Consider the following 14,561-nt stretch of genomic DNA (forward strand, 5'->3'; position numbering starts at 1 on the left):
TAGTTTCTGGTACCATTATAGACCTTCGTTTTGGTAAACCTACTTGATATCATCAAGCCTGAAGTTGTAGCGGATGTGATTTCATAATTAGTCACTTTCATACTTCTTTATGACTTGCAGATCTAAGAGTACAGTTTATGGGCTGGTAACATTGAAGGCGAAAGAATAGGTTGGGGAGGATTTCGACACGAAAGTACCCCAAATCATGCCACCTCCTCCCTTACATACAAATATGCACACAGACACACATACATGCACAAATACAAGTATAAAATGTTGAAAATAAATTTGAAAACTTCTAACTCGCATGAGATTTTAAAATATTAATTGTTTCCATTACCCACACTTCCTAACAGGCTTCCCATTTTTTTTTTAGCAATCCCTAAATTGGCAGTCAATGGTTCTACTGAAATTGCACAAATTGGCGCCTGGCACAACTGATTTTAAATTTCTTCATGAAGACACCACCATAAGTAACATCAGTTGATTCCACAGAAAAAATAGCCCCAATCATGTTGAGTCATTGTACAGTGAAAACACCAATCATTTCCAGATTGAAATAATTTATTCACAATAATTAAATATGAAAATACACATATTGAAATAATAATCTGCAATTTTCTTTTATTTATGCTCTATTGTTTTCAGAATAATTAATGGAAGGGAGATTTAACGGGTCCACATATCGGTACATTGCTCGACTGATATTATAGTTTACTGAGAGCCTAAGATTGTGAACCATTATGGAAGAGCAGAAGCAACATATTACTGACTGTCATTGACTTCTTAGGATCTTTCAGTAATGATGGTTACTTGTTTGAAATAGAACTCAACGCCAATAATATAGAAAATATCAATTGTCATTGACTTATATCTTAAAAATACATTGTACATTCCAGCAGTTTTCATAACATGTATATCATTACTAGATCCCTATGATTTATCTCCATTTTATCTCCAACATAGACTCCCAAAACATGCATAGTAAACTTGATGATCATTATGAACATGTTGCCACTGAATTTTTACATGATCGACTCCTTGCAGGTATTTTTTCTTTATCTTTAAGATAGGTGTCTTTTTCTACTTCAAGTAATGTTATAATATCAGTACATGCCAGCTAAAGTTCAAATTCAAATCCAGGAGAGTCATTTCATAGAACAGAATAATACATTGTTTTGTCAATGGAGGGATAATGGGTTACTCACACCATTTTTCACTTTTTTGTGAAAACAATTAACCCTGCTAGATATAGCTACTTCACTGATCTGGCAGTTCCCCTGTGTATGTAATTGTGAAGTAGGTGCATCCAGTTTGATTATAGTTTCATAAGATATTTCCATAATTGGACATTAAACCTAAATTTTCAGAATAGCTATCAGCAGTGCAATTCCTAGGATTTTTTTCCAAGGTCACCTCAGATGTTAAAGGGTAATTCTGGCACTCCTCTCTTTACATGTTGAGTATGATACTGGTAGATTTCACCGTCCTCATTAACATGATAACTCACTGGCTCAAGCAGCTGGACTATTAGTAGCGTAAGTCAAAAGTGAGCTCATTCAAAAGTTGGAAAAGAAGGAAATCAATTTCTACCTTTAGGTAAGAGACAAATCCTTTGGGCCCAGAAATTGTAATATTATTGAATGTCATCACTAGAAGATCTTTTAGATAACTCTGTAGAGATGGTGCAGCATAATATACATTGATGTAAAGGTTTTAGTAAAGTTCCACTGTTTCATGACTTTCCAGTGGAATAAAGATTCACTCCATTACCGCACATACAGGCTCTATAAAATCATTAGCATCTAAATAGTTACTAAAAATATTAACCAGTGAATATGTTTGTCATGTTATTTGCTGTTTCTGGCTGATTGGAGGACGAACAGTTCTAATGTACTTCCTGATTTTCCTTCAGTTTATTTGCTCATCCGGAACTGCACAGGAAAAGTGAAATTGATGAAATGTGAACTGAAAGACACATTAAAATTAACAGTATTACAAAAAGAGAAATAGGATTTTACTGAGAGAATTGTACCACTAAGGCATGGTTCATACAAAGGAGAAAGCAGTATTGTTAATCTGGCTGAAAATGACAGAGTGAGTTTGTTGTCCCAGCTTCAGCTGCTGTACTGGTAAATTGTTGGATTTACCAGGTTCATTATTCCATTCAAATCTTCTGGCACTGATTTTTTTCCCCCAAAACTGATAAAACTGCTTACTAAAAACAGACAAAGCTGTATGAGTCATTAAGGTAAAAATGCAGTTCTGGTCAGAGCCTCAGGCACAATATGAGCGGAACTTTATAAACTCTGCAGGATGGGATAAGAGATGTCAAGGGTAGAAAGGACCCAGTGGTGGGTGGGCTCTTCGCTGTGTATGAAGAATACCAGGTGAATATCACACTGGCAGTCTCTTTGTGAACCACCAGACAGCCCCTCCTGAACAGGCACCAGCTGATTCATATGAGGGTCACCTTGATCCAATAGCCAACACTGGGGTAACCTCTTACTCCTCTTCTCACCAGAGCCCCTGTCCTTGTTGCCAGGATTTGCCCAATGATGCATGTAATTGGATAGGAGAGTGTCAGTCTTGTATAGTTTCCCTTTCTTCCAGGCACAGTGTCAGCTGTAGCCTTCACGTCCAGTTGTGTTATTGGCACTGAATAGCAGCCATCCCTCTGATTGGCCAGTAACTCTTGGGGGTGTATTCTCAAGTCTTAATGCTTCATGGAGGATGGGAAAAAGTTGAGGCTGTAAGAGCTCTTCCATTTTTTAGGTATTTTCAGTGTTGGACTGATTTCCTCAAATTTTTAGAGCAGAAATTATTGTTTTATAAGCAGTGTTTTGGAATTTTGGAAAAAAGAGATCAAAATACCAGCGCTTTAAAAAAGGGAGAAACCAGGAAGTATGTGGGAGGTGAAATAACAAGCAGTAAATCTGCACAGCTGTGTGACCAAGCAGAGAATCTGCTGACTGCTTCTGCTGTTTAGTTTCAAGTATCTCTGGACTTCAGAGTTCATTCTAAGAAAAATAAACAAACAGTGAAATTCATGCAGAGGGTGGTGCATGTATTGAATGAACTGCCAAAAGAAGTGGTGCAACCTGGTACAATTACAACATCTGGATGGGTATATGAATAGAAAGGGAAATGGGCCAAATGCTGGCAAGTGGGACTAGATTACTTTAGGATCTCTGGTCGACATGGGCAAGTTGGACCAAAGGGTCTGTGTCCATGCTGTACAGCTCCACGACTCTATGAGTCTATAACCCCACGACAACTCATCTACTGCCCAAATGCAGCCAAAGCTCCTCCAAACAATCATGTCAGGGTTGTCTCAGCCTTCTGGTTAACCACCAACCTACAAAAATCAAGCCTTCTCTGTTAGAATGTGCTCTGGAAATCCTCTGGAAAAGCTGACACATGCTGTATACAAAGTTAAAGTGGCAGTTGTATCAATATGTCACCAAATTTGTCTGTGATCGATCACCTTTGCTCAAATACCTGGTGGAATTAACTAAATATATTCAGAAAGATCAGAAATGATCATTATTAATGACTTGACTGAGGGGATTGAAGGATGGGTCAGCAAGTTTGCAGATGACACAAAGGTTGGAGGTGTCGTTGACAGTATAGAGGGCTGTTGTAGGCTGCAGCGGGACATTGACAGGATGCAAAGATGGGCTGAGATGTGGCAGATGGAGTTCAACCTGGATAAATGCGAGGTGATGCATTTTGGAAGGTCGAATTTGAAAGCTGAGTACAGGATTAAGGATAGGATTCTTGGCAGTGTGGAGGAACAGAGGGATCTTGGTGTGCAGGTACATAGATCCCTTAAAATGGCCACCCAAGTGGACAGGGTTGTTAAGAAAGCATATGGTGTTTTGGCTTTCATTAACAGGGGGATTGAGTTTAAGAGTCGTGAGATCTTGTTGCAGCTCTATAAAACTTTGGTTAGACCGCACTTGGAATACTGCGTCCAGTTCTGGTCGCCCTATTATAGGAAAGATGTGGATGCTTTGGAGAGGGTTCAGAGGAGGTTTACCAGGATGCTGCCTGGACTGGAGGGCTTATCTTATGAAGAGAGGTTGACTGAGCTCGGACTTTTTTCATTGGAGAAAAGGAGGAGAGACGGGACCTAATTGAGGTATACAAGATAATGAGAGACATAGATAGAGTTGATAGCAGAGACTATTTCCCAGGGCAGAAATGACTAACACGAGGGGTCATTGTTTTAAGCTGGTTGGAGGAAAGTATAGAGGGGATGTCAGAGGCGGTTCTTTACACAGAGAGTTGTGAGAGCATGGAATGCCTTGCCAGCAGCAGTTGTGGAAGCAAGGTCATTGGGGACATTTAAGAGACTACTGGACATGCATATGGCCACAGAAATTTGAGGATGCATACATGAGGATAAGTGGTCGGCACAACATCGTGGGCTGAAGGGCCTGTTCTGTGCTGTACTGTTCTATGTTTTATGTTCTATGTTCTAAAAGTCAGGAGTTGAAGGATATCCAAAGTTGAGTTTAATTCAATCTGCTGGATTGTCAATGTGAGAATCCTTATCCAACTATGGATAGGAATTTTTTCCTATGCTTTGGTTATTATGCAGTTGGTGTTTGTGATATACTTGTTAATAATGAACAATAGACTGTATCAAAATGCAACATAACAATTTATTTCCAAAACTGTCTTTTATTTGCAAAAACTGAAATTCCTCAAACAGGTCTATTGGAATTGTGACCAATGGATCCAGCCACAGCAGATGTCATCGTCGCTATGGTCCCACTACAATGAATGTGGAGAAACATTGAAGTCAAATAAATGCATTAGCAAGGCCAGGGTGAGCAGCAGCCTTAACATAAGGCAGCTGAAGGCCTCTTTGAGATGCATGGAAGCCTAGTTTCAATTGTCCTTGATTCCACTTCCTCCAGAAGTGCACAGTGCATTGCTGCTACAGTCTGAAGGTGTCCTGGGGCCACCGTCACCGAATTGTTTCTTCAGTTGGAGCAGCACATGTGACCATGAGGCATGAGAATGGCCATAAAGGAGACACCACACCACCCACGTGCCCCCTCCACAGACATTGTCTGCCCCATCTATGGTTAACTGTCCCATGACCTCCAGGATTGTTACAGAAATATTGATATCGTCCATGAGTATGGATTAAAAACCTGAAATGTGGAAGCCAAGTTAAAACCTAGTTGGACCTTGCAATTTGCAAACTTCAGAGCTGGAACATACATATTCATGTACCCAGGCCTTGGCCAATCAACTTCCCATTGAAAGTAGGCAGGTCTGGAAATGCCTGGCCAGGTGCTCACAGCCACACTGTTTCAGAACAAACCGTTGTTTACATCTCCAGGGAACCTGTTTTGTTATTACACAAACTTAGTGGCACCCAGCTCAATAGCAGGCCAGAGGTATAGCATGACAAGGACAACATTTGGCAGGTGAAGGCTCAAAACCATGTTCTGCAAACTCCAAATATGGAAAATAGTCACCTCATTTGATCTTCCCGCCTCTGCGCAATGCTAGCATTGGGCACAGGTCACAGAATCTTCAATGAGAGCATGAAGAGTGAGATAAAAGGGACAACCTTGAGTCCCCAGCAGCTCCCTGCATTTTTCACGTTCATCAACGGCATTTCCAGAGAGACCACCTTGGTGAGACAATCCAAGACCAGAACCAGCCCTACATGAATGAAGAACCCCCAGACGATGGCAGCAGCTCCTGAAACACCAGCCAACTCTCAAAGGCCAAGAAACAGCCTGTCCCAGCCTTGTGAATGGGTACTGCCCATTCAGCCAAACAGCTCAAAGAGAGTGGGAGACACCTGTAGAAAGGCTGTGATGAATCCTCAAGTGTGTGGCAGGAATAGATAGCTAGAGTAGATTTGAAACTGTTCACTTAGAGATTTAAGACTGTTTCCAGAACAGTACTGTGAAGAGATTGATAGAGTTTGATGGAATTTAGTTAAAGTACAATAGTAGAGTCTGATAAATAGCTTTTCCTTGATAAAGTGTTCATTAAAGTTATGTTGAACCATCCCCTGACTCTTGTTCCCCTTTGTCTATCTCACTGCATAACACACCTGAGTTAAAAAGGGTTACTGCAAACTAGTCAGCATTAGTCAGGGCACAATCACCCACCATTCATTTTACAATATTAGCATCCCTGGCTGAGTCTAATAAATGATTGAAAAGGTAATCTGGTAAATGAGACCTCACCAGCGAGGAAAGGTACTCGATGAGAAATTGAGTAGAACAAGGTGCCTCCATTTTGAGACACAAGCCATAAAGGGGAAGATAAAGTATATGCTATGGCCAGCAGCATGAAATGGGAGAAATATTATCTAAATAACTAAATAAGAAGTACCCCAAGTGGATAAAATTTGTGATAAATTAGCATCGGCTCTGGGGTCAAAGGGTCAGAACTGTTGGAGGAAGTGCATCGCTGTTTAGAGAAGCACGTTTTCAAAATAACTAAAATCTTAGCTGTATGATACAACTTTGTGGTAATGAAGTGGTGATTGTAAATTTAAAGAAGCATGCAAAGAATGAGAAAGAAGAAACAGTTAACGTCCTGTGAGAATTTAAGAAGAAGTTAGGGGAGAGAGAGAGAGAGAAAGAGAGAGGAAGAGCGAGAGAGATCCTCAGGCATAAGGAGAAGTTGCAGGAAGCAAGGTTATAATTAAAAAGAATGAATTTAACGTTCCTGGAGCAAAGGCATTGCAGTTAAACAAACCGACTGCATGTGGGACTGTTTCAGGTCCAGTTTGAGAAGGCCTACCAGCCAGAGCAGTGGGTGACTGGAGATTGTGACGCTGACCAGAGAAACATGGCTAAGCATAGAATACTATAAGGTCCACAAGCAGCGATCAGAATCCACATCAAGCAAGGTCAAGAAAATCAAACCCACACTGCTGATCACTTAAAGTGCCAGAGCAAGAACAGCAGACTTAAATCATTATTGTCAGTACAGAGGGGTATAATGTGCACTTTGACAGTATGGATCCCAGGACATAGCACCCACATCGCAGACTGGGATTGTTTAGAGAAGGAAGCACACCGGTATCCCATCCTTAATACTGAAGGGAACCTCCCCCACACCTCCTATACGCCTACCCATGGTACCCCACCACCCCTTCCAACCCAGTACAGCCTCCTACCGAAAGGTTCGAGAACAGCTTCTTCCCCACTCTTGTGAAACTTCTGAATTTTCAAATTTCAAATCTTACATTGATCTTGCTTTTGTGCACCTTCTTTGCAGCTCTAACATTGTACTCCTTGCTCTGTTCAATCATTAATGATCTTTGTGTCTTTGTATGTTATGATCTACTGAATTGCATGTAAAACAAAGCTTTTCAATGCACTTAGATTTATTTATCAAAGCAAATCCTGTCCCTGTACAGCCTTCCATCCCAGTACAGCCTCCCATCCCTGCACAGCCTTCCATCCCTGTACAGCCTCCCATCCCAGTACAGTCTCCCATCCTTGTACAGCCTCCCATCCCAGTACAGTCTCCCATCCCTGCACAGCCTTCCAGCCCTGTACAGCCTCCCATCCCAGTACAGTCTCCCATCCCTGTACAGCCTCCCATCCCAGTACAGCTTCCCATTCCAGTACAGCCTCCCATCCCAGTACAGCCTTCCATCCCTGTACAGCCGCCATCCCAGTACCGTCTCCCATCCCTGTACAGTCTCCCATCCCAGTACAGCTTCCCATTCCAGTACAGCCTCCCATCCCAGTACAGCCACCCATCCTAATTGAAACTCCTGCCCTGAAGCAACCTGAACCCCCAGACTCCAGAGTTCAGCGATCTCCTCTCCTTATATCTGTCCCAAAGAACCCTCTGACCACTCGCCACCAGAATGGTCAGAACGTTATTTGTCACCACCAGCAGTATGCTAGTGAGTCTCCACTCAGAGGAAAAATACATCCTGGTCTTGAACATTATGTGAAAGTGTCATTTGAATTGAATTAACATTATTGTTGCATGTTCTCACGTGAGTACGGTGAAAAGTTTACAAGTCACCAATTACGGCACCATCTTAGGTACTGAGGTACCTCAGTATAGATTTTTGAGCAGAAAAAAAAATTGAAAAATAAGAAAATAAAAAGTTCAGCAATACAGAAATTCAAAAGTACACAACCACAGCAATAAATTAGAACAATAAAGAAATAAGAATTTCAGAATAAGCAGTGCTTCCACCATAACAATACAATTTTAAGAAGAGAATTTAAGACAGTCCACCTAGTCCATGTCACAGCTCTGGTTTCGAGTACCTGACAACTGCCCCCCACCGATCCGCACATCCCCCCATGTTGGAATCCCAGGCTGGATCCACCACAATGCCAAAGAAATTGCTGCACAGAGTCACAGGCTGACTGAAGCCGCTACAAGGACCCCAGACCGAAGCCGAAGAAAATAGCTATGGAAGCTGCTGGAAGGGTTTCCAGGCCACCGTCAAAGCCACCTAAAGGAATCCCAGGCTGTGCCAGACCAACTGTGCTGTCACACAGACACAGTGCAAAGGCTTCAAGGAAAACCAGGGCCATTGGAATTCTGGCCTGGACACCTCTCTTCTTCTTGCTGACACCGAAGCAACCCATCAAAGGATCTATCAGGATGCAACCCAAAGGAACAGTTGGATCCACTCCGCATTTTCTACTGCAGCAGCCTCATGGAGCATCCTTCCTCATCCGAAGCTGCCAAAAGGAGGTAAGATGAACTAGATGTTGAGTTGGCACTGGATCGCCTCAACAGAAGTCGCCGGAAACCTGAACTTGCCATCAAATCACGGCCACCAAGTCCCCGTTGGTGGACACACTTGTCACTACCAATGCCATTGCTGCAACTGAGCTCTTTACTAAGAGGTAAGTAAAATAAAAGATTAATGAAAGTGAGAGAAGTAAAAAAATAAGTACATTAAGGGCAAAAAAGTAACTAAGGAGAGACTAGGACCCCTTAAAGATCAGCGTGGCTGTCTATGTGCTGAACCACAGGAGATGAATGGGATGTTCATTGAATATTTTGCCTCAGTATTTACTACAGAGAAGGATGTGGAAGCTAGGCAACTTGGGGAAATGAGTAGTGATGTCTTGAAAAGAATTCATATTCAAGAAGAGGAGCTGCTAGAAGTCTTAAAGTGCATACAGGTAGGAAATCCTCAAGACATGATCAGGCATTTCCCAGAGGTTTGTGGGAAGCTAGGGAAGTAATTGCTGGGCCCCTTGCTGAGAGGAGAAAGTGAGGACTGTAGATGCTGGAGATCAGAGCTGAAAATGTGTTGCTGGAAAAGCGCAGCAGGTCAGGCACCATCTAAAGAAGGAGAAAGTGAGGTCTGCAGATGCTGGAGATCAGAGCTGGAAATGTGTTGCTGGAAAAGCGCAGCAGGTCAGGCAGCATCCAGGGAACAGGAGAATCGACGTTTCGGGCATAAGCGGCTTATGCCCGAAACGTCGATTCTCCTGTTCCTTGGATGCTGCCTGACCTGCTGCGCTTTTCCAGCAACACATTTTCAGCATCTGTGGAGAGTCATGGAGTCATAGAGTTATGCATCATGGAAACAGCCCCTTCAGTCCAACTCATTCAGACTGACTCATCATCCCAATCTGACCTTGTGCCATTTGCCAGCATTTGGCTAATATCCCTCCAGACTTTTCCTATTCATATATCAATCCCATTCCCTTTTAAATGTTTTAATTGTACCAACTTTCACAGGTCCACCGAGTCCTCATACACGCACCACCCTCTGTGTGAAAAAGTTATCCCTTAGGTCCTTTTTAAATCTTTCCTCTCTCACCTTAAACCTATGCCCTTGAGGTTTTGACTCCCATGTCCTGGGAAAAAGACCTTGGCTATTCACCCTATCCATGCCACTCATGATTTTATTAATCTCTGTAAGTTCACCCCCTCAGCCTCTGACACACCAGGGAGAAAGGGCCTCAGCCTATTTAGCCTCTCCCTGTCACTCAAACCCTCCAATCCTGGCAACATCTCTGTAAATCTTTTCTGAACCCTTTCAAGTTTAACAACATCTTTCAGAATTGAACACAGTATTCCAAAAGTAGCCTCACCATTGTCCTGCACAGCTGCGATATGATTTCCCAACTCTAAATACCTTCTTCACCACTGTGCATACCTGTGGTTCTACTTTCAAGGAACTGTGCACCTGTTCCCCTTGGCCTCTTTGTTTGGCAACACTCCCCAGGGCCCCACGATTAAGTGCATAAATTCTGCCCTGATTTGCCTTATCAAATATATCACCTCACATTTATCTAAATTAAACTCCACCTTCCACTCCCTAACCCATTGGCCCAATTTTCTTCACTGTCCACTACACCACCTATTTTTGTGTCACCACGCCATCTATATTCATATCTAAATCATTTATATAGATGACAAAACGTAGTGAGCCCAGTACTGATCCTTGTGGCACACCGCTTGTCATAGGCCTCCAGTCCGAAAAGCAATTCTCTTCCACCTCCCTCTGTCTCATACCTTCAAGCAAGTTTTGTATCCAATTGGCTAGCTCCTCCTGGATCCCATGTGATCTAATCTCGCCAACCAGTCTACCATGTGGAACTTTGCTCAACTTTTGCTAACGTCCATATTGATGTGTACTGCTCTGCTTTCATCAATCTTCTTCGTCACCTCTTCAGAAAACTTAATCAAGTAAGTGAAACATGATTTCTCATTCACAAAGTTATGTTGACTATATCTAGGGATGGCTTGGTGATTCAGTCGTTAGCAATGCTGCCTGAGAACACCAGGGACTTGGGTTCAATTCTGCTCTTGGATGACTGTCCGTGTGGAGTTTACATGTTCTCCCCGTGTCTCCATGGGTTTCCACTGGATGCTCCAGTTTGCTCCTGTTCCTTGGATGCTGCCTGACCTGCTGCACTTTTCCAGCAACACATTTTCAGCTCTGATCTCCAGCATCTGCAGTCCTCACTTTCTCCTCTCGACAGATGCTACCAGACCTGCTGAGTTTTCCCAGTGATGTCTGTTTTGGTTTCTGATTTCCAACATCCAACATTCCAACATCATCAGGAATGGCTTTTGCCTGAACCATCGATGCTCCTGTTCCTCAGATGCTCCCTGATCTGCTGTGCTTTTCCAGCACCACACTCGCGACTCTAATCTCCAGCATCTGCAGTCCTCACTTTCACCTACCAAAAGACAGGACGTGAACCACAGAGTCAAACTCCTGGTCGAATTACTGCTACTGCTCCCCATTAAAATGAGCATTCAGGCTGCTGAGCTAGCAATTGTAGCATATGTGGCAACCATAGTGACAATAATCTTGGTACAGTATGATTGATAGTAATCATTAGCCTTTCATTTTACAAAGTCTGTGAACCTTTACAGTCATTTTTTATATTTATAACCTCACAACATGATTTTTGTGTATTTGGAATTCATCGAATTTTTAAAATTTCGGCCACTTTGCATCTTTTCATCATGCTCATTGTCATTCCCATAGCACTACTCTGGTGCCTGTGGACTTAAAATTGTTTTCCATTTATTAAACATTTCTTGAAGGTGTCCACACAGCAACCCACTCCAACTCCAAACTTTGGGTTAAATCCTGAACAATCATGAGGAGAAATTTGTACCTGACCAAAATTTGCAATTTTAGAATAAAAAAGGGAGAATTGAGAGGAACTAAATCTTTGAAACAAGATAGTAACTGATGCTACCTGGACCTTTTCAGGAATCGAGTAGCATGTAGCAGACAGCCCTTCTTGTTATTGTCTACTTCACTTTCAGGAGACCAGTGAAACCAGGAAAGAACCAGCCTGGCTACACATGGTTCTCTTCTGCCACAGCAGCTGAATGTATTGATGGTAGTCAGAGTCCAGCCAGACCACATGGTAACAAGCAGGTGGACTATTTTGAGTTTGAAAATATTGGCATCATCAAGAGGGAATCTGGCTAGAATATGATGACACAAAGTGGGAACACTTGTAGGCACCACTTTGGATAAATGTCAGCAAACCAAACAAGACATTGTGTATCCTACTAATTATTTAGATGAATATGACTTGCATGGTTTTTCTAAGGCATCAATTTAAACTGTACCCTAGAAATCTGGGTCTGCACACTGATGTCACCTGAGTAGTGTACAGCAGAGAGGGAGAATAATGCATCACAACTTCCTGAAAACATTATGAGTACAGAATTGCTTGTGACATCTATGGCACCACTATCTGCATTAGGCCACACATACCAGCCAGCATAGGCCGAATTGAACACATTGACATACACAGGAGAAGTGAGAACTTTGTTAACTCTGACAGATTTTAGGAGATTATTTGAAAAAAAACTAGACATTGATATATTCAAATCTAACCAGAAAAATTACAATAGGTCTGGACAGAACTGGCTAACCTACAAAAACTTTTAGAACTCTTGTCGAACAGACAGAGCAAGTACAAATAGACATTAAAGAAATTGAAGACACCAACTGATGTGATGCCATTTGGATTTTAATTATACAAATAACTCTTGGTTTGCCTGCTCTCACACCTCACTGTATTGTTCATTCTATTTTCTTTAGTGTGTATAACCATCCTGACAGTTAAATGTTTAAGTGGAAAAGAGAACTGAGTTCCTGAATATACAATCAATGCTGAACAGGCACGAGCAGAGACTCCTGCTCAGCCAACACCTTGACTTATTGTATCCCAAACAACTTATAAATAATTGAATCACTGCTGCTCTCCAGTCTCAACAATACCATGTACATATTTATTTGTATGATATTTCAGAATCAACTAATATATGTTTTCCTTCATTTGTTTTCCTCTTGCTATTATTTTATTAACTGTGTTCTCATGAGATAGTGTAGATTAATGTTAGCTTTCCTTCATGTGGAAACCTGGTAGTTACATGTGCAATGGCTTCAACAGTGCTGTGATCCAACTCATTTGATGCTCACTTAATCAACAGGAGGGAATGTGGTCAGGTGATCTCCTGGATTGGTATGGAAATATTGATTTATTTTTCATGACCATGGATAAAAACTTAAAATGTGGAAGCCAAGTTTAAACCTAGCTGGACTCTGCAAACTGCCGAGCTGGAACATTTCGCATTCATGCAACCAGACTTGGACAATCAACTTCCTGTTGAAACCAGACATGCATGGAACAGCCTGGCCAGGTGTTAACGGTCACACTGTTTTAGAACAGACTGTAGTTTATGTCTCCAGTGAACCTGCTTTGTTAGAAGAATGCTACACAGATTTGATAGCATCCAGTTCAGCAGGAGGCCATAAGCATAGCGTGACAAGGACAGCACTTGACAGTTCAAGGTTCAAAATCATGTTCTGCGACTTCTAACTATGAAAATTAGTCACCTTAGTGGATTTTCTTGCCCCTGCCCACTGCCAGAATTGTACACAAGCCACAGACTCTTGAGAAGGGCACAAAGAAAGAATAAAAGGGGTAATTTGGAACACTAGCATCCTCTGCATTTTGCATCTTCATCAATGGTGTCTCCAGAGAGACCAACTTGGTGAGACAACCCAAAGACCAGATGATACGGAAAGCGCAAGTCGATGACTGAAGATCCAGAAATATTAGTCAACCCTCAAAGATTAAGGAACAGCTCTTTCCAGCCTTATTCAATGGGTATTATCAGTCCTTTCAGGCAAACTAGATAGCTATTGTAGATTTGAGTTTGTTGACTTACCGATTTATTGAAGTTTATTGAAGAGTCCTGTAAAGAGATCAATAGAATTTAATTTTAAAAGGGAATATACTTCACTCTGATAAATATTGTTTCTCCCTGATAAGGAGGTTATGTTGGCCTTTCCACATCTTTTTTTCTCTTTGTCTATCTCACCGTGTAAAATGCCTGTATTATGTGGGTTACTACAAACAGTTGTGGCGAATTGAACCACCCTTTCACTTTGCAACGCATCCATGCCACACCATGTTGTGTGCTTATCCCATTATACCTTGTCCCCCCCAATGGTAATCAATGCTAGTTCAGTCACGAACCCTTGCCTTATAACTATCATGCTAACTCACTTAGTACATAAAATGGAGAAGCCTCAAGAACGATATGAGCAAAGAGCAAGAGGTGGCCACTCAGCCCTTTGAGTCTGTTTTGCCATTCAATAAGATCTGGTCTGATTTTAACATCAACTCTACATTCACACATAATCTGGCTCCTGTCTGTTGAGTAAGGAACATTGGCAGTTCATTTAAGGCCAATCTGGAAATCATGTCGCCTTGACAATGGGCAATAGCATTCTTTAAAAACATCTCTGTTGCCTGTCACTTCAGTTTCTAACATGAACAATGAAGAGAAACCCATAAACAATCTACTACATTTGATCAACTTGCTATTTCATACTCTTGTGCTGCAATATTAAATGCATGCTAACTTGTCTATATTTTTATATTGTTTTTATTGTATGTGCACACAAAATGATCTAATAGAAAATTACATATTCTAAATGTTTATAAACCCACAAGGAATTCCCCATTTGAATCAAACGCACTTCCTCACTTCAGACTTAAACGTCCAATTGGTTAAAATGCACTGCTTAT

The sequence above is a fragment of the Chiloscyllium plagiosum genome, unplaced genomic scaffold (genome assembly GCF_037043375.1).
Source record: "Chiloscyllium plagiosum isolate Xiang-an unplaced genomic scaffold, Cpla_swu_hap1 HiC_scaffold_4, whole genome shotgun sequence".
NCBI classification, from domain to species: Eukaryota; Metazoa; Chordata; class Chondrichthyes; order Orectolobiformes; family Hemiscylliidae; genus Chiloscyllium; species Chiloscyllium plagiosum.